This window comes from Bos grunniens, chromosome 16 (genome assembly GCF_055505025.1).
Source record: "Bos grunniens cultivar Pamir isolate PY7600 chromosome 16, Bosgru_T2T1.0, whole genome shotgun sequence".
Classification (NCBI taxonomy): domain Eukaryota; kingdom Metazoa; phylum Chordata; class Mammalia; order Artiodactyla; family Bovidae; genus Bos; species Bos grunniens.
The window spans coordinates 15,470,361-15,493,539 of NC_141180.1; the positions used below are offsets into that span (position 1 = coordinate 15,470,361).

A 23,179-nucleotide genomic window follows, 5' to 3' on the forward strand; every position below is an offset into this window, starting at 1 on the left:
TAAATGCTTTTTGTAGAATCTCCTTTCCCCAAAAGTAACAAATATTCGGTAAGGAGGAAAACACGTCAAATGCAGAAAGGAACTTTTAAGAAAGAATAATAATCTTCTGTAACCCTGCAACACAGAAATACCCGACACCATATTCATTTTTGTGGGGGAGGGAGGTTCAGTTAACACCAGCAGATTTCTCTTGTGGATTCTTTAAATGCATTTCATGATCTGATCACAAATTTCCTGTGTATGTCACAACACCGATATGACTTCTGCTTACACAATCAGGACCCTATGCCCATCTTTCTTAATGCTGATATGATTTTTTGGTTTACAAAACCCCACAAAACCAATGATAGACTAGAAAGATGCCATGAAACGAAGGGATAAAATTAAAATGAATAGCTAAAACCGGAAGCTTACGATTAAATCACACTGAAATAAAGTAGGAAGAGTACAGTGTATACATTTTATCATAATTTGATGACAAATTAAGATGTTACAACTGAAAGTTAATTTTCCATGGAAACCAATGATATGAAAATTATTATAATAACCATAATTTATACAAAAATAAGACTAAGGAGGTGTTAATAGCTAATGTTAAGTTTAAAATAAAAGCTATTTTTTCCCATCTATCCTGGCAGGTCCATTTATCTTTGCCTTAATATAAAGCAAAATATCACTGTACTACAGAAATGTAGATGCAGAAGAGTCTAACTATTTAAGGAGTAAAAAATGTTCACCATGGTTCCAACTCAGAAAATATTGGTTTCATTAGTAGGTAATCTCGATGCACGCCCCAGACTGATAGATACCCTAAGAAGTAACTTCTGAGAACACTTTCTATGACAAAAAGTGGGACCAGTAACATCCAGTTCAAAGTGTTTCGTCTCAGTTCAGTTAGCTCATCATCCTGAGATTAAAGCAGGAATCACGAAAGTTTGGATGTTCTCAGTTCACAACACAGGGTTAACAGTGCTGAGTTTTAAACCTATTGAATGACCTAAATCTCCCAGCAGCCAGTGAAGAGATGCTGCTCAACCATATTTATATCTTTAATTCAGCGCTGGTGGAAGAACTGATGAATACTTCAAAACTATTTAAAAAACATTGCTATCCCAATTCTGTATCCTAATTAATTGGAAAGAGGCACAGATGGATGGGTGGATGACTGACTAGTAATCTGGGATTAATTTCACCTAATGTTCTGATTCCTCAAAGGTCACGATTCTTCCCATCTTATGCAATGCTCTTGTGGGCCAATACCTTGGGCCAAATCCAAACCCAGTGTAATAAAGGATGGGCCAGCTTATCTGAATAAGATCCAAGGAGGTCATTATTTAGGAATTCCTCATGAAGATATCCAGCCTTATAGTCTTATATTCATGAGTGAGAATAGAATTAACAAATTATTTTGTCCTGCTTTTCCTCCCCCTAGGATCCAAGGAAAAGTGAAAGTCGCTCAGTCGTGTCCAACTCTTTGTGACCCCGTGGACTATACAGTCCACCAAATTCTCCAGGCCAGAATACTGGAGTGAGTAGCTTTCCCCTTCTCCAGGGGATCTTCCCAATCCAGGGATCGAACACAGATCTCCCGCATTGCAGGCAGATTCTTTACCCACTGAGCCACGAGGGAAGCCCAAGAATACTTGAGTGGGTAGCCTATCACTTCTCTGGGGGATCTTCCCAACACAGGAATCCAACTGGGGTCTCCTGCATTGCAGGCAGATTCTTTACCAACTGAGCTATGAAGGAAGCCCCAAGGAAAGCAGAACATCAAATTCTGGCAAAAATGAAGCATATTAAATATGATTTATTCATTAAAAATTTATTAGTATTATTAGTGTTAGGTCCTGAATAAAACAAACAGGATCTCATCCTTGTGGACCTTACATCCTAAGGTATAAACACATTTTTAAAAGTGTAAACTCATTAGTAATAATAACAAAAACAAAAACAAAAAGATACACAGTAGAAACAAACAAAAGTTATAAAGTTTCCCATGTGGTAAAGGGTCATGAGAAATGGACAATCATACTTTGGTGGCGGGAAGTTGGTGAAAGATTTTTTTTGGAGATAGGGTAATTTGGTGTACATATATATTAAAAAAAAAAATCTCTGTCTCAGTAATCTGACACACAGGGTTATGTGTAGAAAATGATTAGCAATACTAAGTATTATGAAAAATTATTCACTAAAGCTCAAAATTCCCCAAGCCAGGCTTCAGCACTATGTGAACCGTGAACTTCCAGATGTTCAAGCTGGTTTTAGAAATGCAGAGGAACCAGAGATCAAATTGCCAACATCCACTGGATCATCGAAAAAGCAAGAGAGTTCCAGAAAAACTTCTATTTCTGTTTTATTGACTATGCCAAAGCCTTTGACGATGTGGGTCACAATAAACTATGGAAAATTCTGAAAGAGATGGGAATACCAGACCACCTGACCTGCCTCTTGAGAAACCTACATGCAGGTCAGGAAGCAACAGCTAGAAATGGACATGGAACAACAGACTGGTTCCAAATAGGAAAAGGAGTACATCAAGACTGTATATTGTCACCCTGCTTATTTAACTTCTGTGCAGAGTACATCATGAGAAACGCTGGGCTGGAAGAAGCACAAGCTGGAATCAGGATTGCCAAGAGAAATATCAATAACCTCAGATATGCAGATGACACCACCCTTATGGCAGAAAGTGAAGAGGAACTCAAAAGCCTCTTGCTGAAAGTGAAAGAGGAGAGTGAAAAAGTTGGGTTGAAGCTCAACATTCAGAAAACGAAGATCATGGCATCTGGTCCCATCACTTCATGGGAAATAGATGGGGAAACAGTGGAAACAGTGACAGACTTTATTTTTCTGGGCTCCAAAATCACTGCAGATGGTGATTGCAGCCATGAAATTAAAAGACGCTTACTCCTTGGAAGGAAAGTGATGACCAACCTAGACAGCATATTCAAAAGCAGAGACATTCCTTTGCCAACAAAGGTCCGTCTAGTCAAGGCTATGGTTTTTCCTGTGGTCATGTATGGATATGAGAGTTGGACTGTGAAGAAAGTTGAGTTGCCGAAGAATTGATGCTTTTGAACTGTGGTGTTGGAGAAGACTCTTGAGAGTCCCTTGGACGCAAGGAGATCCAACCAGTCCATTCTGAAGGAGATCAGCCCTGGGATTTCTTTGGAAGGAATGATGCTAAAGCTGAAACTGCAGTACTTTGGCCACCTCACGCGAAGAGTTGACTCATTGGAAAAGACTCTGATGCTGGGAGGGATTGGGGGCAGGAGGAGAAGGGGACGACAGAGGATGAGATGGCTGGATGGCATCACCGACTCGATGGATGTGAGTCTGAGTGAATTCCAGGAGTTGGTGATGGACAGGGAGGCCTGGTGTGCTGCGATTCATGGGGTCGCAAAGAGTCGGACACGACTGAGCGACTGAACTGACTGACTGAAACTCTTAGTTATATTATCGTATATTCAAATGGTATATTCACAGTGAGTCTAGGACAGGTCCAGTTTTTATACTTAAATTTTATGATGGAGAATGGTTTAACACTGACAGACAAGTGCTGAGAACAGTAGAACGTTCCCATATAACCTACGTTCGGTTTCCTCTATTAGTAACATCTTACATTAGGACAATTTGTCACAATTAAAGAACCAACATTGACAAGATATTCAGATCTCCGTTTTCACTTAGTATCCTTTTCCTGTTTCAGGAGTGCAGCCAGGACACTACATTCAGTCGTCACGTCTCCTTAGGCGCCTCTTGGCTGGGACAGTTTCTCATTGGTTTTGATGACCCTGAGAGTTTTGAGGAGTACTGGTAATTTTAGACTGTCCCTCCACTGGGATTTGTTTGATTTTTTTTTCTCATGATAATACTGAGGTTGTGGGTTTTGAGGAAGAAGACTACAGAGGTCACTTTCATCACATCATATCAAGGGTACATGCTATGAACATAAACCTAAAACTGCGGATGTTAATTTTGATCACCTGGCCAGGGTAGTGGTTGTCAGTTTTCTCCAGAGTAATGTTACCTTTCTTCCTTCATATCCACAGTGTATTCTCTCTAAAGAAGTCACTATACACAGCCCACACAGTCTTTTGGACTCTGTGGGAGAGGGAGAGGGTGGGATGATTTGGGAGAATGGCATTGAAATACGTATAATATCATATATGGAACGAGTCGCCAGTCCAGGTTCGATGCACGATACTGGATGCTTGGGGCTGGTGCACTGGGATGACCCAGGGGGATGGTATGGGGAGGGAGGAGGGAGGAGGGTTCAGGATGGGGAACACATGTATACCTGTGGTGGATTCATTTCGATATTTGGCACAACCAATACAATATTGTAAAGTTTAAAAATAAAATAAATTAATAATAAAAAAAAAGAAGTAGGAAGTTGTTCTGCCTCCTTAAGGGCAGAGTAATACATAAATGATTTGGAATTATTCTGCATATGAGATTTATCAACTCTTCTCCATTTATTTACTCAATTACTTATATATGTTAGTATGAACTCATGGATCTTTATTTTTATAATTTGTATACAGTAAATGCATTGCAGACCACTCCAGATTAATAGCACAATCTAAAACTACATGATTAATTTTTTTGCTTAAACTGTTGCAGCTTTGGCCATTGGGAACTCTCAGTTGGCTCCTGTGTCCCTTTGACACACCCACCATCGTGTGTATATATTGTTAGCACTTCCCGATTTGGGTACTACAAAACGCTCCAGGATCATCTTACATATCGCCCAGCCCTATAATCAACCACTTGTTCAAAAAGCCTTGGTTTCTTTTCCTGAAGAATGGTGCTAGAAATAAGACCAGGATACTGGCCATGCTTGTTGCATCTGGAGTGTCATCGTCTCTGTCTTCTCAGCTGAGAGAGCAAGAAAATTGTGTGTGTGTGTGTGTGTGTACACGTGCATATCTGTATCTCCACATACATATATATCAATAATACATGTATATACATATATGTATACAAATACATGCATGTCCATACATTGTGTGTATGTTTTTAAGTGAGTATACACATATCTTGGAGGAGGGCATGGCAACCCACTCCAATGTTCTTGCCTGGAGAATCCCATGGACAGAGAAGCTTGGCAAAGCTTGGGTTGCAAAGAGCTGGACACGACTGAAGCAAAGTACCATGCGTGCATACACATATTTATCAATATTTCTACATGCATCAATCTAAAGCTATATTTGGCTAAACGTTAATTCACACTGATGTCTCCAGCTCTAATCCAGGGCCACTGATGCTTCTAGCCACCCCCCTTCCAGCAACCTTTCACTCCAGTAGTGAGAAGCCTGTCTCCACCACCCAGCATCCATGGATAAACTAATAATAGTGTGTGCAGAATTGTTAATTCTTTGCTCTACTGCAAAAAAAAAAAAAAAAGTACTATGCTTATATAAAGTTTCTTTTAGTCCTACAGTCTCCTTCCATCCATTCCAAAGTTACTTAGGTCAGCCTATCCCTTCCCCTCTTCAGCGAGGTTATTTCATATACTTATGATACTGTTAGATTCTTTTGTCAATCTATATTCCATCTTGGGATCCCCTGGCCACTTAAAATTTTTTTTTTAATTTGCAAACGTTAAAGTTCACTTTTTTGGTTGTAAAGTTCTGAGTTTTAATAAATGCAGTGTCATGTATCTGTTACCGTTCGATTATCACACAGCATAGTTTCACTCCCCTTAAAACTCCCTTGTGTTTCACCTACCCAGCCCTCCCTTTCCCTCAAACCCATGGAAACCACTGATTTAATGCTTTAGCCTTTTTCAGATGTCATATAGATAAAATGATAACATACGTATCGTACCCTTTTGACTATATTCTTTCACTGAGCAACGTACACTTAAGACTCATGTATGTTTTTCATGGCTTAGTGGCTCATTTCTTTTTTTCACTAAATAATACCTTATTGTGTAGATGTACTATGGGTTGTTCACTCACCACCGAAGGGCATCTTACATGCTTCCAGTTTTTTGGTGATTTTGAACAAAGCTACTATCAACACTCACATGAAGATTTTTGTGGGATCATAGTTTTTCAAATATCCTAGAAGCATGGGTGTTGGACATATGGTAAGACTATGTATAGCTTTGTAAGAAATTCAGGTCCATTTTTGTTCAGAAGAAGACTATACTTCTCTGTATTTAGCATAAAACAAACAGTTGTGATAGGATTTATGACCAATTTTATTTATGTTTTTATTCATTTTTATATTTCTTCCAAGACGTTTTGAAGTAATTCAAGCGAGCAGTACATTTCTAATCAGGGAAAAATTCATTTAAAAAGTACAATTAAGTACGAGAGTAACAGGAGGGAACCAAATGCAATGGCTCCATGTTGTTTCATCTTGTTTCAGTAGACCCCCAGCTCCTGGCCAGCGGGGATGCTCTGATGTGAGCGTACATACTGTGAGTGCTAAGGCACCACACGGACTGTAAGGCATTTCACTGTAATGAGATTCTCTATTTTTTGCCTACAGCTGGTGTTTCCGGCCTTTCATTTCAGGCTCTACGTAACTCAGACTCAGGCAAAGGAAAGGAACCCTGCTCAGCATTTGGGAGACTCAGATTCCCATCACTGTGCCTGCAACTCCACTTCTAATAAGGAACCTTCTGTCTTGTTCCTATTTCTTTTTTTTATTTTTTAAAATTGAAATGTAGTTGATTTATAATGTTTTGTTAGTTTTAGGTATATGGGAAAGTTATTCAGATATATTAATATATATGTGTACATATTGCTGCTAAGTCGCTTCAGTCATGTCCAACTCTGTGTGACCCCATGGACGGCAGCCCACCAGGTTCCCCTGTCCCTGGGATTCTCCAGGCAAGAACACTGGAGTGGGTTGCCATTTCTTTCTCTAATGCATGAAAGTGAAAAGTGAAAGTGAAGTCTCTCAGTCATGTCCAACTCTTAGCGACCCCATGGACTGCAGCCTACTAGGCTCCTCCATCCATGGGATTTTCCAGGCAAGAGTACTGGAGTGGGGTGCCATTGCCTTCTCCGATGTGTACATATTATGTACACATATATATGAGAAGAGAAGTTGCTCAGTTGTGTATGACTTTTTGCAATCCCATTGACTGTAGCTTATCAGGCTCCTCTGTCCATGGCATTTTCCAGGCAAGAGTACTAGAGTGGGTTGACATTTCCTTCTGCAGGGGATCTTCTCAACCTGGGAATCGAACACATGTCTCCCGTATTGCAGGCAGACGCTTTACCCTCTGAGCCACCAGGGAAGCACCCCCTCCCCGATACACACACACATACATATATACCTTTTGAGATTCTTTTCCCTTATAGTTGTTATGAGATACTGAATATAGCTCTCTGTGCTACACAGTAGGTCCTGTTGCTTATCTACTTTATATATAGTAGTGTGTATATTTTAATCCCAAATCCTAATTTATCCCCCCCCAACTTTCCCTTTTAGTAAGTGTAGGTTTGTTTTCTGTCCGTGAGTCTGTTTCCGTTTTGTAAATAAGTTCACTTTTATCATGTTTTCAGATTCCGTAGATAGGCGATGTCGAGTGATATTTGTCTCTCTTCTGCCTTGTTTCTGAGACCAACCTTTAACCTCATCTTCTAGTTTTAGTCACCAGATTCCTGTCTTGTTTCTGGTTGAAGTGCCCTCAACTGTACAAATCCATAACGTATTAAAAAAGAAAAAAAGGTTTGCCTCCAATCAAGCATGCCCTCAAATGATCTAGTTATGAGCAGAAGTTTGTCAGTAAATGAAAATCTGCAGTATAACATCACACTCTGACATGAACAAAAAAAAACGAAGCCAGCTTATTAAGTTTTAGAAAATATATCTGTCATTACCAGTTATTTTAATTTTCAAAGAAGGAGGAAATTTGGCATCTATTATCATACAGAGTAAATAAATTAGATGCATTGTGAACATGAAGCAGCAGTAACAATGGCATCGTCATATATCTATTATAACGTTGACAGGCTAAACAATGCATTCTCTCCTTTCCAAAGAAGATGCATGAATTTTTTATTCCTGGTTGTTTATTTCTATCTTTTCTGAACGACAGGTATAGGTGAGTCCTATATCTCTGTTAATATTAAGTATTAATTACAAAGTCTATCAGAGGAGACACTACTCAAAGCCCAGACTCCTGGAAACATTATCACGGTTTCTTTTGATACTCTCACCTCTAGGGCATAAATCATTAATTTTGGGTGAAGCTACCTCACTGAGTTTACCAACCGAGGAGCGAAACTTACATGCTTTGGTTTTATTTTTAGCATCACAGGGGAGATAAGAAAGAAACACAAACAACCTGCAGAAAAGACACGTGCCTGTGTTATTGGTCTAGATACGGTCACTGGGGTGAGCTGTAGGGGGTCTTCTCACTTGTCACTCATTTCCTCCTACTCCACTACTGTATCTGGACGCTTTGAATAAAAAACACCCATTCTAAAACAGTGAGACAAATAAATCCAGTATCTAAAATGACCATGTGGATTAAACAGAATCAGGCTTTCAAGACGGCATCTTTCCATTCTGTATTTGAAAATCATGGTATGGTTCTTGGAAAAGAGGCCAAAATTTTAAATAGAAAAGTACAGTTTGTTGTGCTTCCCAAAGTTAAACAAGGAAGGTTTGAAAGGATAAATCAGAAGCTATGCTTTACTGGGCAGAGAAGGTCAAGACAACACTTTGCATCCAAGGAAGGCATATTTAAAAACGATCACATTTTGCAACAATGCTGGGAAAAGGGAAGTTATTATCAACACCCTCAATCTTCAAATCAGGTGAGCAGAGGTCTGTTCTATTTATTCTGTAGCTGCAAACTGGCTAAAGAACGTGGCTGTCTGTAAACCAGAAATTAATGTGCTGGTTTATTTAAAAAACAGCTAACACACATTAACTACCCAATAAACACTTCACAATGTGCTCCGTCAGTCTCCTAATCCACTCACTATTCATGTCACGTCCCTGTGCTTGGCTCATATGATTCCTTCTGCTCAAAACCCCTTTCCCCTCCTCATATACCAATGAAAACTGCTTTCATTCAGGACCCTGCTGCAATGCCAGCTCTCTGTGAATCTCCTCAGATCTCCCAACCAGGGTCCACTGTTCCACTCCCATTTTCCCAAAAGACTTCATTAGGGCCTCTATTAGAGACTTGGTGTATGTGTCTGTCGCCCCTTGAGCTTCCTGAGTTATATCAGTACCTCATTAATTCTTTTTTCCATCAGCGCCCAGATAATATCTAGCTGACAGTAAGAACTGAGTACACTGAAATAGGAATTTATCCAAGAGATATGCTGTAAAAAACTAAAAACAGAGTTAACATAAGATCTTATAATCCCACTACTGGGCATATACCTGGACAAAACTATAATTCGCCAATGTGTATGGCAGCACTATGCACAGTAGCCAAGTCATGGAAGCAACCTAAATGTCCAATGACGGATGAATGGATAAAGATGTGGCAATATATACAGTGGAATATTACTGAGCCATAAAAAAGAACGAAACGATGCCATCTGCAGCAACAGGGATGGACCCAGAGAAAATACTACTAAGTGAAGAAACCAGAGAAAGACAAATATCATATGATATTACTTGATATTATATAAATTATTTTAAAAATTATATAAAATTATTTTTAAAATTATACAAATGAACTTATTTACAGAACAAAAATAGACTTACAGGCATAGAAAACAATTGTATGGGTTGCCAAAGGAAAGGGAAAGTGAGGAATAAATCTGAAGTCCGGGATTAACGTATACACACTACTATTTATAAAACAGATAAACAATAAGGGCCTACTGTACAGTACAGGGAGATATATTCAATATCTTATAATAACTTACATTGCAAAAAGGTCTGAAAAAATATATGTCTGTACAACTGAATCACTTTTCTGTACATTTGAAACTAACACAACATTGTAAATGAACTATATTTCAATTTAAAAACTGGTTATAAAAAAAATGATATGTTGTACCAGACCCCTAACACCATTTTTACCTGCCTATGGTCAGGTCAATGTATTAGTATGGAAAAGAAGAAAAGCTATTTGAAAGAGGGTTTCAGTCATGTTCTGCTATGCTTAGCTGTTGGAATGACAATAGTAGCTGCTCCAGAAACCAATTCATGGGTTTCTATATCTCTTGGGTACAGGTATCCCTTGGTTTTTCAAAGTTTGCTTCATATCTCTTGGCCTTTACAAAAGAACTATGTTAGTACCTGTTTTGGATGCTGAAAGAAATCCGAAGAGGATTTTTGTTATTAGGGGAAAAGGCGAAAATAGGAAAAGAACATTCAGCATTTGCTTTGCTCGAGTTTTGTTAGAAAGGCAGTGGGTCCCCCACACAGTGAGAGTGGCACCACCAAGCTCCCTTCCGGGGAACTACACTCAGCATCTCAGCACGGAGCTGCTGTAGTTCTGAACTGTGTCTGTGAACATCTGTGCTGTATCTCAATTTATTGTGTGCCTCCATTAGCAAGATGTGCCGTAAGGTAACTGCTTTTTCCCTTTACACCATCCCAGCTTACAGGCTTCACAGTAGCACTACTCTCAGACAGCAGGGGGAAACTGCACACTTCAATACTGCCCTTTCTCTATGAGAGAACAAAGTGTACTATGATGATATAGGGCTTCCCCGGTGGCTCAGATGGTAAAAAATCCACCTGCAATACAGGAGACCCAGGTTCAGCCCCTGGGTAGGGAAGATCCCCTGAAGAAGGGAATGGCTACCACTCCAGTATTCTTGCCTGGAGAATTCCTTGGATAGATGAGCCTAGCGGGCTACAGTCCATGGGAAGATCCCCTGAAGAAGGGAATGGCTACCACTCCAGTATTCTTGCCTGGAGAATTCCTTGGACACAGGAGCCTAGCGGGCTACAGTCAGACACAACTCAGAAACACACACACACACACACACATGATAATATGTCTTTCTTCAAGGGGAATAGGTATTAACTCTTACTTGGAACCAGAAGAATGCTGTTTGTTAACTTTGTTTCCACCCGAAGTAGGAACTAATCTCAGAAACAAATCCAGGTGTCCTTTTAAGTAGGGACAACAATAATCATTATAATTTGTGCTGGACTTTATGTTTACAAAGCACTTTGTGGGCCTTCCTTTGTTCTCATAATATTCTGTTCCTTAATCAGGAACTTTGCTTCTGTTCAACACTTAAATCTTAGAAGGTCGATTTAACAAATCCCTCATCCTTTCTACTCCCATTCTACTCTAAAGTAAATTAACCACAGTGCCAGGAGAATCTTTAAGACCCTGAATGTGCCTGGCTCAAGTAACACAAAAATACTAGTTGGATAAAGGATGATTTCCAAGATCAGCGAAGGGAGAGCATTCTTCCTTCCCATTCCCTCTGTGTCACAACACACGAAAGAGGATGGAATCCCCAAAACTGAAGCTCATGTGAGAGGTCATTCCCTTCAGAAACATCTGAGGTCCTGATGCTGTCTCTTGTTGTCTGGAGGAACATGAGGATGGTGTCAATGACATAGGCATGAGAGAACAGGAAGCGAGAAGGAGACCACTCACTGAGCTAGAAGCTGGGAATCTTTGGGGATGAGTCTTGTGCTAAAGCGACACTTATGAAGCTGCTTGAGGGCGAGGTCTCTCTTGTCTAAATCAGATGCTCTCAGGATCACCCCCTATCTGCACTCTGGTTTGGGAACCAGGACTCCTTCAAGTCCAATGCCCCACCTTCACAACCCATTCCAGCCCCAGCCTGAGCTCAAATCCAATCGGCACCTTGAAGGAAGGAGGGGAAGGGGGGGTGGAGGGGAAGAGAGGTGCTTTGTAAAGCTTGACTCTATGTCTGTAATACTAGCTTGACTCTTGTCAGTTTATTTGCCTTATTCTCAAGAGTGCTAGGAATGTTTAAATGACTTGGGAGATTGGTTCAATTCAGTCATGGTCTTTTGCATTATTCGGTTTCCAAAAATAATTACTTGACCTTCCATTTGAGACAAGCACTCAAAAGATAAACAGTTATTCCTAAGATCACCCAGAACAACCTTTAAACAGAAAAGTCAGTTTGCTATTATATTAGCTGATCTACGGTCATGGGATAAGTAAACATCGTTGTATTTGTTAAAAAGACGACTTTCAATCAACTCTTTGAGGGTTCCTAATTATGAGAGTGTCTAGATGAGAAGTATATATTTTATTGTGCTTCTCAGGTGGCTCAGTGGTAAAGAATTTGCCTGCCAGTGCAGGAGATGCAAGAGACGCAGGTTCAATCTCTGGGTTGGAAAGATCCCCTGGAGTAGGAAATGGCAATCCACTCCAGCATTATCGCCTGGAAAATCCCATGGACAGAGGAGCATGGTGGGCTACCATCCATGAGGTCACAAAACAGTCAGAGACTACTGAGCATAGCACAGCACATATACCTTATTAGAATAAACATTATCGATCAAAGTTTACAATGTTCATTCACATGCCTTTTGTTCCTCACAGGCGTAGTGTGACGGTGGTCTTGAGCACTTAGTTTTCTTATTGACCTACAGGTACTGAAGAAACTACAGACTGCTCTGGTTTGCTTCAGGCTATCAGTCAGTCCAGGGCTTTGGAGAACACCAGCCTCCTCCAGAGGACTGCTCCAACCATGGCATATTCTGTGGGTCAGGGCTACTTCCCAATTCTCACCAGCCTAACACCAGTGCTCCAGAGAAAGCTCTGGTAGGTTTCTGGAACATTTCCTCTTATCAAAGATGTCTCCTGACCTCTGGGCCTTCATTCCTGCCACCGGATGTCCTGACGTTTACTGGAAATGTAAGGCACTAGGGACAGGTATAGAAGCTCTAACAAACTCAACAGGCAGGAAGAGGGCACACCTAAAGCTTGCTTCCTTTCTCCTTTTCCACTAAAACCTATTAGAATGCTCTATTTTTTACCTTGTCACTTGATTGTACTCAGGAATTAGTGACTTAGAAAAGCATGTTTCAACTCAGTCTTTAATTCTATGGATAAGACTGAAATCAAAATTTACCCACCCATGACATGTGTCACTTGATAGAAAAGAGTATTCTTATTTATACAAAGATATCTGGAAATAATGAGTCTAAAACTATTATACGTATAAATCTAGGAAATATATACCAAGAATCCAAACCCAACCTCCCCCACAAAAAAACCCCGAAAAACCAGCATCAAATGATTGAATGCAGAGTTCAAAAGAATAGCAAGGAGAGATAAGAAAGCCTTCCTCAGTGATCAGTGCAAAGAAATAGGGGGAAAAATACAATGGGAAAGACTAGAGATCTCTTCAAGAAAATTAGAGATACCAAGGGAACATTTCATGCAAAGATGGGCATAAAAAAGGACAGGAATGGTATGGACCTAACAGAAGCAGAAGATATTAAGAAGAGGTGGCAACAACAGACAGAAAAGCTATACAAAATAGATCTTCATGATCCAGATAACCATGATGGTGTGATCAGTCACCTAGAGCCAGACATCCTGGAATGCGAAGTCAAGTGGGCCTTACTTAGGAAGCATCACTACGAACAAAGCTAGTGGCGGCGATGGAATTCTAGTTGAGCTATTTCAAATCCTGAAAGATGATGCTGTGAAAGTGCTACACTCAATATGCCAACAGATTTGGAAAACTCAGTAGTGGCCACAGGACTGGAAAAGGTCAGTTTTCATTCCAATCCCAAAGAAAGGCTATGCCAAAGAATGTTCAAACTACTGCACAATTGTACTCATCTCACATGCTAGTAAAGTAATGTTCACAATTCTCCAAGCCAGGTTTCAACAGTATGTGAACTGTGAACTCCAGATGTTCAAGCTGGATTTAGAAAAGGCAGAGGAACCAGAGATCAAATTGCCAATATCTGTTGGATCATCGAAAAAGCAATAGAGTTCCAGAAAAACATCTACTGCTTTATTGACTATGCCAAAGCCTTTGACTGTGCAGATCACAACAAACTGTGGAAAATTATGAAAGAGATGGGAATACCAGACCACCTTACCTGCCTCCTGAGAAATCTGTATGCAGGTCAAGAAGCAACAGTTAGAACTGGACATGGAACAATGGACTGGTTCCAAATTGGCAAAGGAGCACATCAAGGCTGTATATTGTCACCCTGCTTATTTAACTTATATGCAAAATGCCAGGTTGGATGAAGCACAAGCTGGAATCAAGATTGCCAGGAGAAATATCAATAACCTCAGATACGCAGATGACACCACCTTTATGGCAGAAAGTGAAGAAGAACTAAAGAGCCTCTTGATGAAAGTGAAAGAGGAGAGTGAAAAAGTTGGCTTAAAACTCAATATTCAGAAAACTAAGATCATGGCATCTGGTCCCATCACTTCAGGGCAAATACATGGGGAAACAATGGAAACAGTGACAGACTTTATTTTGGGCGGGCTCCAAAATTACTGCAGATGGTGACTGCAGCCATGAAATTAAAAGACGGTTGCTCCTTGGAAGAAAAGTTATGACCAACTCAGACAGCATATTAAAAAGCAGAGGCATTACTTTGCCAACAAAGGTCCGCCTAGTGAAAGCTATGGTTTTTCCATTATGGATGTGAGAGTTGGACTATAAAGAAAGCTGAGCACCGAAGAACTGATGCTTGATGGCAAGGAAATCCAACCAGTCCATCCTAAAGGAAATCAGTCCTGAATATTCACTGGAAGGACTGATGCTGAAGTTGAAACTCCAATACTTAGGTCACCTGATGTGAAGAACTGACTCATTTGAAAAGACCATGATGCTAGGGAAGCTTGAAGGCAGGAGGAGAAGGGGATGATATGGATGAGATGGTTGGATGGCATCACTGACTCGATGGACATGAGTTTGAGCAAGCTCCGGGAGTTGGTGATGGATGGACAGGGAAGCCTGGTGTGCTGCAGTCAATGGGGTCGCAAAGAGTCAGATACAACTGAGTGACTGAACTCAACTGAAGGGAGAACAGCTCAAGAATGACAAATGTTAATCAAGGAAAATACGAGCATGTTTTGGTATACAGGAGAGAGAAATCCTCAAAACTAAAACTAGAATGTTTTTTGTCTTTAGAGATGCAAGGGGACTGAATACTGTCAAGACTGGCATAATTTACTCTTAAATTATTTATATGCAAAACTATTAACCTACATAAAAGGAAGCTGGATAGTCCTTGAGTTTCCTTGAGCTCTTTGAGCTTGTCTGCTATTAATCAGTTATCAGGGAATGGTAAAAAACTGAGGATATTTAAAATAGTAAGAAAATATAATCTTACATTACAGATTCCAAATATCCAAGTTGTTACTGAAGTTTTCTTATTATTATCCCCCTCAAAATAAATTTCAAATCACACAAATAATATACTCATATTTTCTTTTATAAGCTGAAGCTCCAATACATTGGATGTGAAAAGCCAACTCATTAGAAAAGACCCTGATGCTGAGAAAGATTGAAGGCAGAAGGAGAAGGGGACAACAGAGGATGAGATAGTTGGATGGCGTCACCAGCTCAATGGACCTGAGTTTGAGCAAGCTCTGGTAGATGGTGAAGGATAGGTAAGCTTGGTGTGCTGCAGTCCTTGGGGTCACAAAGAGTCAGACATGACTGAACAGCAACAATTTTCTTTTAATATCTTTGACAAAGGAGGCAAGAACATACAATGGATTAAAGACAATCTCTTTAACAAGTGGTGCTGGGAAATCTGGTCAACCACTTGTAAAAGAATGAAACTAGAACACTTTCTAACACCATACACAAAAATAAACTCAAAATGGATTAAAGATCTAAACATAAGACCAAAAACTATAAAACTCCTAGAGGAGAACATAGGCAAAACACTCTCTGACATACATCACAGCAGGATCCTCTATGACCCACCTCCCAGAATATTGGAAATAAAAGCAAAAATAAACAAATAGGACCTAATTAATCTTAAAAGCTTCTGCACATCAAAGGAAACTATTAGCAAGGTGAAAAGACAGCCTTCAGAATAATAGCAAATGAAGCAACTGACAAACAACTAATCTCAAAAATATACAAGCAACTCCTACAGCTCAACTCCAGAAAAATAAATGACCCAATCAAAAAATGGGCCAAAGAACTAAATAGACATTTCTCCAAAGAAGACATACAGATGGCTAACAAACACATGAAAAGATGCTCAACATCACTCATTATCAGAGAAATGCAAATCAAAACCACTATGAGGTATCATTTCACACCAGTCAGAATGGCTGCAATCCCAAAGTCTACAAATAATAACTGCTGGAGAGGGTGTGGAGAAAAGGGAACCCTCTTACACTGTTGGTGGGAATGCAAACTAGTACAGCCACTATGGAGAACAGTGTGGAGATTCCTTAAAAAACTGGAAATAGAACTACCTTATGATCCAGCAATCCCACTGCTGGGCATACACACTGAGGAAACCAGAAGGGAAAGAGACACGTGTACCCCAATGTTCATCGCAGCACTGTTTATAATAGCCAGGACATGGAAGCAACCTAGATGCCCATCAGCAGATGAATGGATAAGAAAGCTGTGGTACATATACACAATGGAGTATTACTCAGCCATTAAAAAGAATACATTTGAATCAGTTCTAATGAGGTGGATGAAACTGGAGCATATTATACAGAGTGAAGTAAGCCAGAAGGAAAAACACCAATACAGTATACTAACGCATATATATGGAATTTAGAAAGATGGTAACAATAACCCTGTGTACGAGACAGCAAAAGAGACACTGATGTATAGAACAGTCTTATGGACTCTGTGGGAGAGGGAGAGGGTGGGAAGATTTGGGAGAATGACATTGAAACATGTAAAATATCATGTATGAAACGAGATGCCAGTCCAGGTTCGATGCACGATACTGGATGCTTGGGGCTAGTGCACTGGGACGACCCAGAGGGATAGTATGGGGAGGGAGGAGGGAGGAGGGTTCAGGATGGGGAACACGTGTATACCTGTGGTGGATTCATTTTGATATTTGGCAAAACTAATACAATTATGTAAAGTTTAAAAATTAAATAAAATTAAAAAAAAATAAATATACATCAAAAAAAATTAAAATATTAAATAGAAAGATAAAAACCCCCTTTTCCAACATGCCCAATCCTTTCTCATTCTTTCCACCCAATCCAACTCCACTGTTGACAACAGCCAACAGTGGTGTTTTCTATGCCAGAAACTGTGCTAAGAGATTACTGGAATATCTTACTAAATGTTCACAACTTCCTGCTAAAGTGGGTTCAGTTATTATCCCTATTTTATAGAGGAGGATGCTGAGCCTGGCCATACTTATTAACTATAAGTATGGTTATAAGTAACCATAACTATTAACTCAGAGGCCCACCAGTAGTAGTTAGGGACATATCCATGCAGGTTTTTCTATGGATCCCTATACATTTATGAGCACTTATACAAAGTGTAGAGTGTTGCTATTGTACTTCACTTAAAAAAAAAAAGTGAACGGTACCATATATACATACCCAATTTACCATTTGTATTTCTCCCTGACAGTTCATAAGTTCTAACTCATTCTTTTAAATTGCTGTCTAATGTACTACAGCTTTGGGCTTCCCAGCTGACACAGTGGTAAAGAATCTGCCTATTAATACAGGAGATGCAAGAGACGCAGGTTCGATCCCTGGGTTGGGAAGATCCTCTGGAGAAGGAGATGGCAACCCATCCCAGTATTCTTGCCTGGGACATCTCATGGACAGAGGAGCCTGGTGGGCTACAGTCCCTGGGGTCACAAAGAGTAGGACATGACTAAGCATGTGTGAATGTGTACTGCACCTGCAGTGGTCTTCTAGGGATAGTATGAAAGTTATTTTCAATTTTTCACTAATAAAAATGATGCAGTGAAAGTCTTGTGCAAGCTTTCTTATTCACGGGGGCAGCTGCTTGGGTGGATATCAAGATACGGAAGTGCTGGGTGATGCTGAGCACATATTTAAGTTTGAATAGGTACCGCTAACTTGTCCTCTAAGATGTTTACCACTAGTATGTGAATAAATACTTTCCTACAGCCACGCCAAAATCTGATATTATCAATCTCAAAGTTTTGCCAAGCTAAGGAATCATGTTTTAGTATGCATTCCCTTCATTACAATACAAATTGTATTAGGCTACACCATCTGGACTGGAAATTAAATGATAAAGTGAGCTAAAGTAGGGCAATATAAAAAAATGTATATATACATTAAGCATGCTCTTTGCTTTAAAATACACAGTTGTGCATTTCTCCTCCCAACTTATGATATAGGAACAAAGTTTCTCAAGTAAGGGATCACTGTCAGGGGCCATACATATACTTTCTGCATTAGCCACACTCTTGGAATGTACATCGAAGACTCCATGGTTTGGTATCTTAAGTGAAGTGAGAATGTAAAAGCCTCGTGAAATACTCTGAGTGCAGAATTTAATTTAATTTAGCCACAAGTTTTTAGTAATGTACCTTCATCAAGATTTTCTAAAGCATTTAATTTTTACAAAAAGAGCTCTCTTTCCACACTTGTGTTTCATTGGTTTACACGTTACTTAACTGAATTACATAATTACAGTGACATTCATCCAGTATAAACAGGTTTGGAAAGCATCACATTGGCTCTTGGAAAGCACATATTTAACTCAGAGAGCAAAAGCACAGAGGTGTCCTCGAGAGTAGCCCAGCAGCCATCCAGTGAGCCCACTCTGGATTGAAGTCAGCATTTTTCAGAGTCTTCTAATGCAGCAAGTTGGGTAAGGGAGTAAGTAGTCTCTCTACTAGCGATGTGGAACACCTTTTCATATGTTATTGCCCAACATCCACTACTGTGAACCATCTGTTCATTTCATTTACCTATTTTTCTAGTGGATTATCTTTTTCTTAATTATTTACAAGTGTTCTTCAGAAATCTCTGTACTAGTCCTTTGACTTTTATGTCATAAATATTTTCTCCCAGACTGTTGCTAACCTATTAACTCCTTCTTTTTGTAGTTGACTGTCATACAAAGTACTTAATTTTGATCTAATGAAATAAACTATTTTTCTTTCTTCATAGCTTTTACTTTCTATGTTTTAAGAAAGCCCCCTATTCTAAACATATTCACCTATGTTCTCTTCTACTACTTCAATAATTTCATAACTCCCGGATTCCAGATGAGGAACTTGAAGTTCAGAAGACTCAGATATTTGACCAAAATTCTAAAGCTAGAAATAACCTAAGATCCATATTGATATATGTTTATATATAATCTCCAAAGCCAATGTTACTACTTTATACCATCTTCCTGAAGAAGGAATTAAAATCTGAGAGAACTAAAGTGAAATACATGGGTGCTCAACAATGGTGAAAATTGCATGAATGCACATCTTTGTACTGATTATATAAATTACTGATAAATAAGTGATTCATCATCAGCTACAGAAAACTTGCATGATCCCCGCCATCCATAGAAAATGTGGTCAAAGTGCCCGAGTGACCTGGAAATCTAAATACTATCGAGCAACTACTAGATACAAACTAATAGTTGGACCTAGAGATCCAATGACTCTTATTTATATATTCCTCCATCCACTGAAGCAAACAAAAATATACCGAATACCTAACACGTCCCTGGCGACAAGTTCCACACACTCACGGGTGTGGACTTTGCTAGACTCCTTTGCATGGATATTCTGAAAGTTCCTAAATCTGTGCTAGCTCAAAACCAATCTCTACATTTGCAATGGACCTTGAGTTGTGGTCATTGAGGTCACATGCCTTCTATCTGCTACCAGAAAGTGAGCTCCTTAGGGTGAGATTTACATCATATGCCTCTGAAGCCCCCAAAGCACAGAGCTTATAAGATCCTGGTAGCAGTACAGGTGCTCTGTGACTGCCCTTATTACACTGTCATATGTGTGAAGGCTTCACTTTCTGTCTTGTGGACCATATCTGATCTTTCAAGGGTGAGCAAGAATGAGTAATGAATAATGAAAGAATGAACACTTTGTATTTTCATCAAACACAGTCTTCCTAGTAATTTTATCATTTCCTTGAGGTCACTAGTTATTCTCATCACCACTGGTCATCTTTTCAGATGTCACAGTCTTATTACTATCATTATCTCCTGATTCTTCAGTCTTACTTTAATGCTGGCAATGAGCTGTCAAATTCTGTTACTTCTATTACAACTTTGTTCAATCTTTTCTATTCTCCCTGTCACCACCTTGATTCAGGCACATTATCTCTTACAAAAACTATTATGAATGATCTCCCACACTGATCCATATTATACCTGCTAAAGTCACATAACTTTCCTGAATCATAATTTCATGTGGCCAATCTCTTCCTTCAAATCTTCAAAGGCTCCCATGAATCCACTGAATTATTCTGGATCTCTTGCTGCTGCTGCTGCTGCTAAGTCGCTTCAGTCGTGTCCGACTCTGTGCAACCCCATAGATGGCAGCCCACCAGGCTCCTCTGTCCACGGGATTCTCCAGGCAAGAACACTGGAGTGGGTTGCCATTTCCTCCTCCAATGCATGAAAGTGAAAAGTCAAAGAGAAGTTGCTCAGTCGTGTCTGACTGTTAGCGACCCCATGGATGGCAGCCTACCAGGCTCCTTTTGCCAGGCAAGAGTACTGGAGTGGGGTGCCATTGACTGGACATCAAAGCTTTATGTATGACCCCATCTACATTTTGATTCTAATTCATCACTGCTCATCTACTGACGCCTTCGCCTGCCTCTTCCCACTCCATAGTCAAATAGGACGATGTGCTTTTTATTAAATACATCTTGCATTTTCCATCGCTGCTACTTCCACCTGGGGCACTCTTCCTCATTCTATCCTTTGAGGCCCATTTTAAAGGCCAGCTCTTTCACAAAGTAGGTCCTGATATCACACAGACAAAATAGCTACCTCCTTTGATATCAGCAGGTCTCTGTGTTGCCTTTTTGGAGTCAGTCTTGCTTTATTTATCTAACCCTGCTTTATTTATACTGAGTGGGTACTTACCTTGTTTATTGCAGTACAAGGTCCTCGTGGTGAGGGTCAGTGGTTTCCTTATTTTTGTGATTGTTTGAAGAGTTTGGTACAGAGCCTTGTACACAGAGGCAATCAATAAGCTACTGGTCAACCTGAACATTCCTCTCAACTTTACTGTAATCTCCTTAAGAACAATGACCTTAAGGACACAGTGTCTCTCAATACATGTAAGGGCCTTGTGCATAACAGGTACTCAAAACTTAATTCGTTTAAGTAATTTCATAGTTCCAGAGCAAGAGATTTCAAAAACACACGTACCACTGGCATTAACCTAAAATATTCACTTAATCACCTCTCACCTGTCCCAGACACTGCACTCAAAATTTTATAACAACCATCTTCTGTAATCCTTCAAGAACACCGTGAAGCACTGTCTTTTCCCTCAATGGATGGGCAGAGGTTTACAGAAGTGAAGTGACTGGATTCTGCAACGAGTCAGTGGCAGAGCTGAAATCTGAACCAAAGCAATTTCTGCTTCCAGAGCCCACGGTTGTCACCATAATGCCATATGCCTTGGTTATGTTTGCCAACTCCCCTTAGTTTCAACAATTTGGGTAAACAAAAAATCTTTTAAAAAATACTTCAAGCTACATCTTAAAATCATTCTTTGAAACATGAGAACATCTTGACTCTCAGATTATTTTAATGGGTGTAAAAATAAAGAATTGCTAAGTCTTTCTTATCCACCTTCCAATGTAAGCTTCAAATTTAGGAGGCTATTTGTTTTCTCAAATGATATGCATAGTTAGTACTTAATTATGCATCCCCCAACATGGAGGTGATAAGGGTAACATACCTCCAGATAACTGAAAATCATTTAATTTTGTGAAGCAGTCTACAAATCTCAGAACCAAAAACAACCGTTTAGTTCCCCATTTCCTTCTAAATCTTTAGATACTTGAAAACTCCTCTTATTAGTCTGGACTCTGATTGAAGGGCAGAGTAAAAAAGTGTGGGGTTGGCATAGATAATCCATGAATAAATAAGATCAGAGATTTCTCTTTGTCTGAATCTCCCCATTCAGTCTGCATGGAAAAGCACTCGCACCAACTTTGGCCACAGCGCTGAAAAAGAATACTAGCCTCAAGGAGTCTACAGATTATGAAACTGGGACAGAAAGAAAAAATGTTGTATTGGCCCTAACAACACTGAGGAGGAACTCACAAGCTGTAAGATAAAAGTCATTGCTTTCTTTAGGAGTTCAGAGATACAAACATGGAAAGTAGACAGTTACATCTAAGAAACAGCTACTGGCTAACTGGTCACCAGTGTCTCCATTGCATTTAATGGAAATACTATCACTCAAGATGAGATTTATAACTTCAGCTGAAATGATATCAAACAAGGACAAACTCTGATTTTCAGTAAAACAGAAAATGACCACTGATGCTTCAGCTACTCAAATATTCCATGTATCTATTCAAAGCACAACAATTTCTATATAAAAAGCCTGATAATATTAATTTCACTGTTTAGTCATAGCTACCTTTTTCTGGATTTAAGTTCAGTTCAGTTCAGTCACTCAGTCACGTCTGACTCTTTGTGACCCCATGAACCGCAGCACGCCAGGCCTCCCTGTCCATCACCAACTGCCAGAGTCCACCCAAACCCATGTCCATTGAGTCAGTGATGCCATCCAACCATCTCATCCTCTGTCATCCCCTTCTCCTCCTGCCTTCAATCTTTTCCAGCATCAGGGTCTTTTTAAATGAGCCAACCCTTTGCATCAGGTGGCCAAAGTATTGGAGTTTCAGCTTCAACATCAGTCCTTCCAATGAACACCCAGGATCAATTTAACTGTTGATGTTAAAACGTAAGGTATGATGAACCTCTGTGACTTAAAGGATACCTTAAAATCCAAATCCCGTTTATGAAGTAAAATTTTATCAAAGTATTTTGGCTCCTTTAAAATTATCTCAAATATTCAGTTGTTGATACTTGAGTACTGCAAGTCATAGGTTCTATATTCAGAAAAGAATAGAGGAAAAAGAATGAGCCTATTATGTTCATTAGTGTATCATGGAAAATGACAGCCTTAAATACTCATGAGCACTGGTTAACATTCTGCCAACTCCCTCTGCTGTAGCAGAAATCATAAAAACAAAAACAAAGCACAACACGGAAAAGGAGTTTAAGTCAAGTGAAAATATTTATGACACTGCAAGCTTCTTAAAAATGTATTC

At 39.6% G+C, this 23,179-nt stretch overlaps 1 protein-coding gene across 2 annotated transcripts in view; it reads right to left on the bottom strand.

Annotated features, from left to right (window-relative positions):
- C16H1orf21 (chromosome 16 C1orf21 homolog) overlaps positions 1-23,179 on the bottom strand; it is a 242,536-nt gene that overhangs the window by 90,074 nt on the left and 129,283 nt on the right. The gene's annotated exons all lie outside the window — the stretch shown is intronic.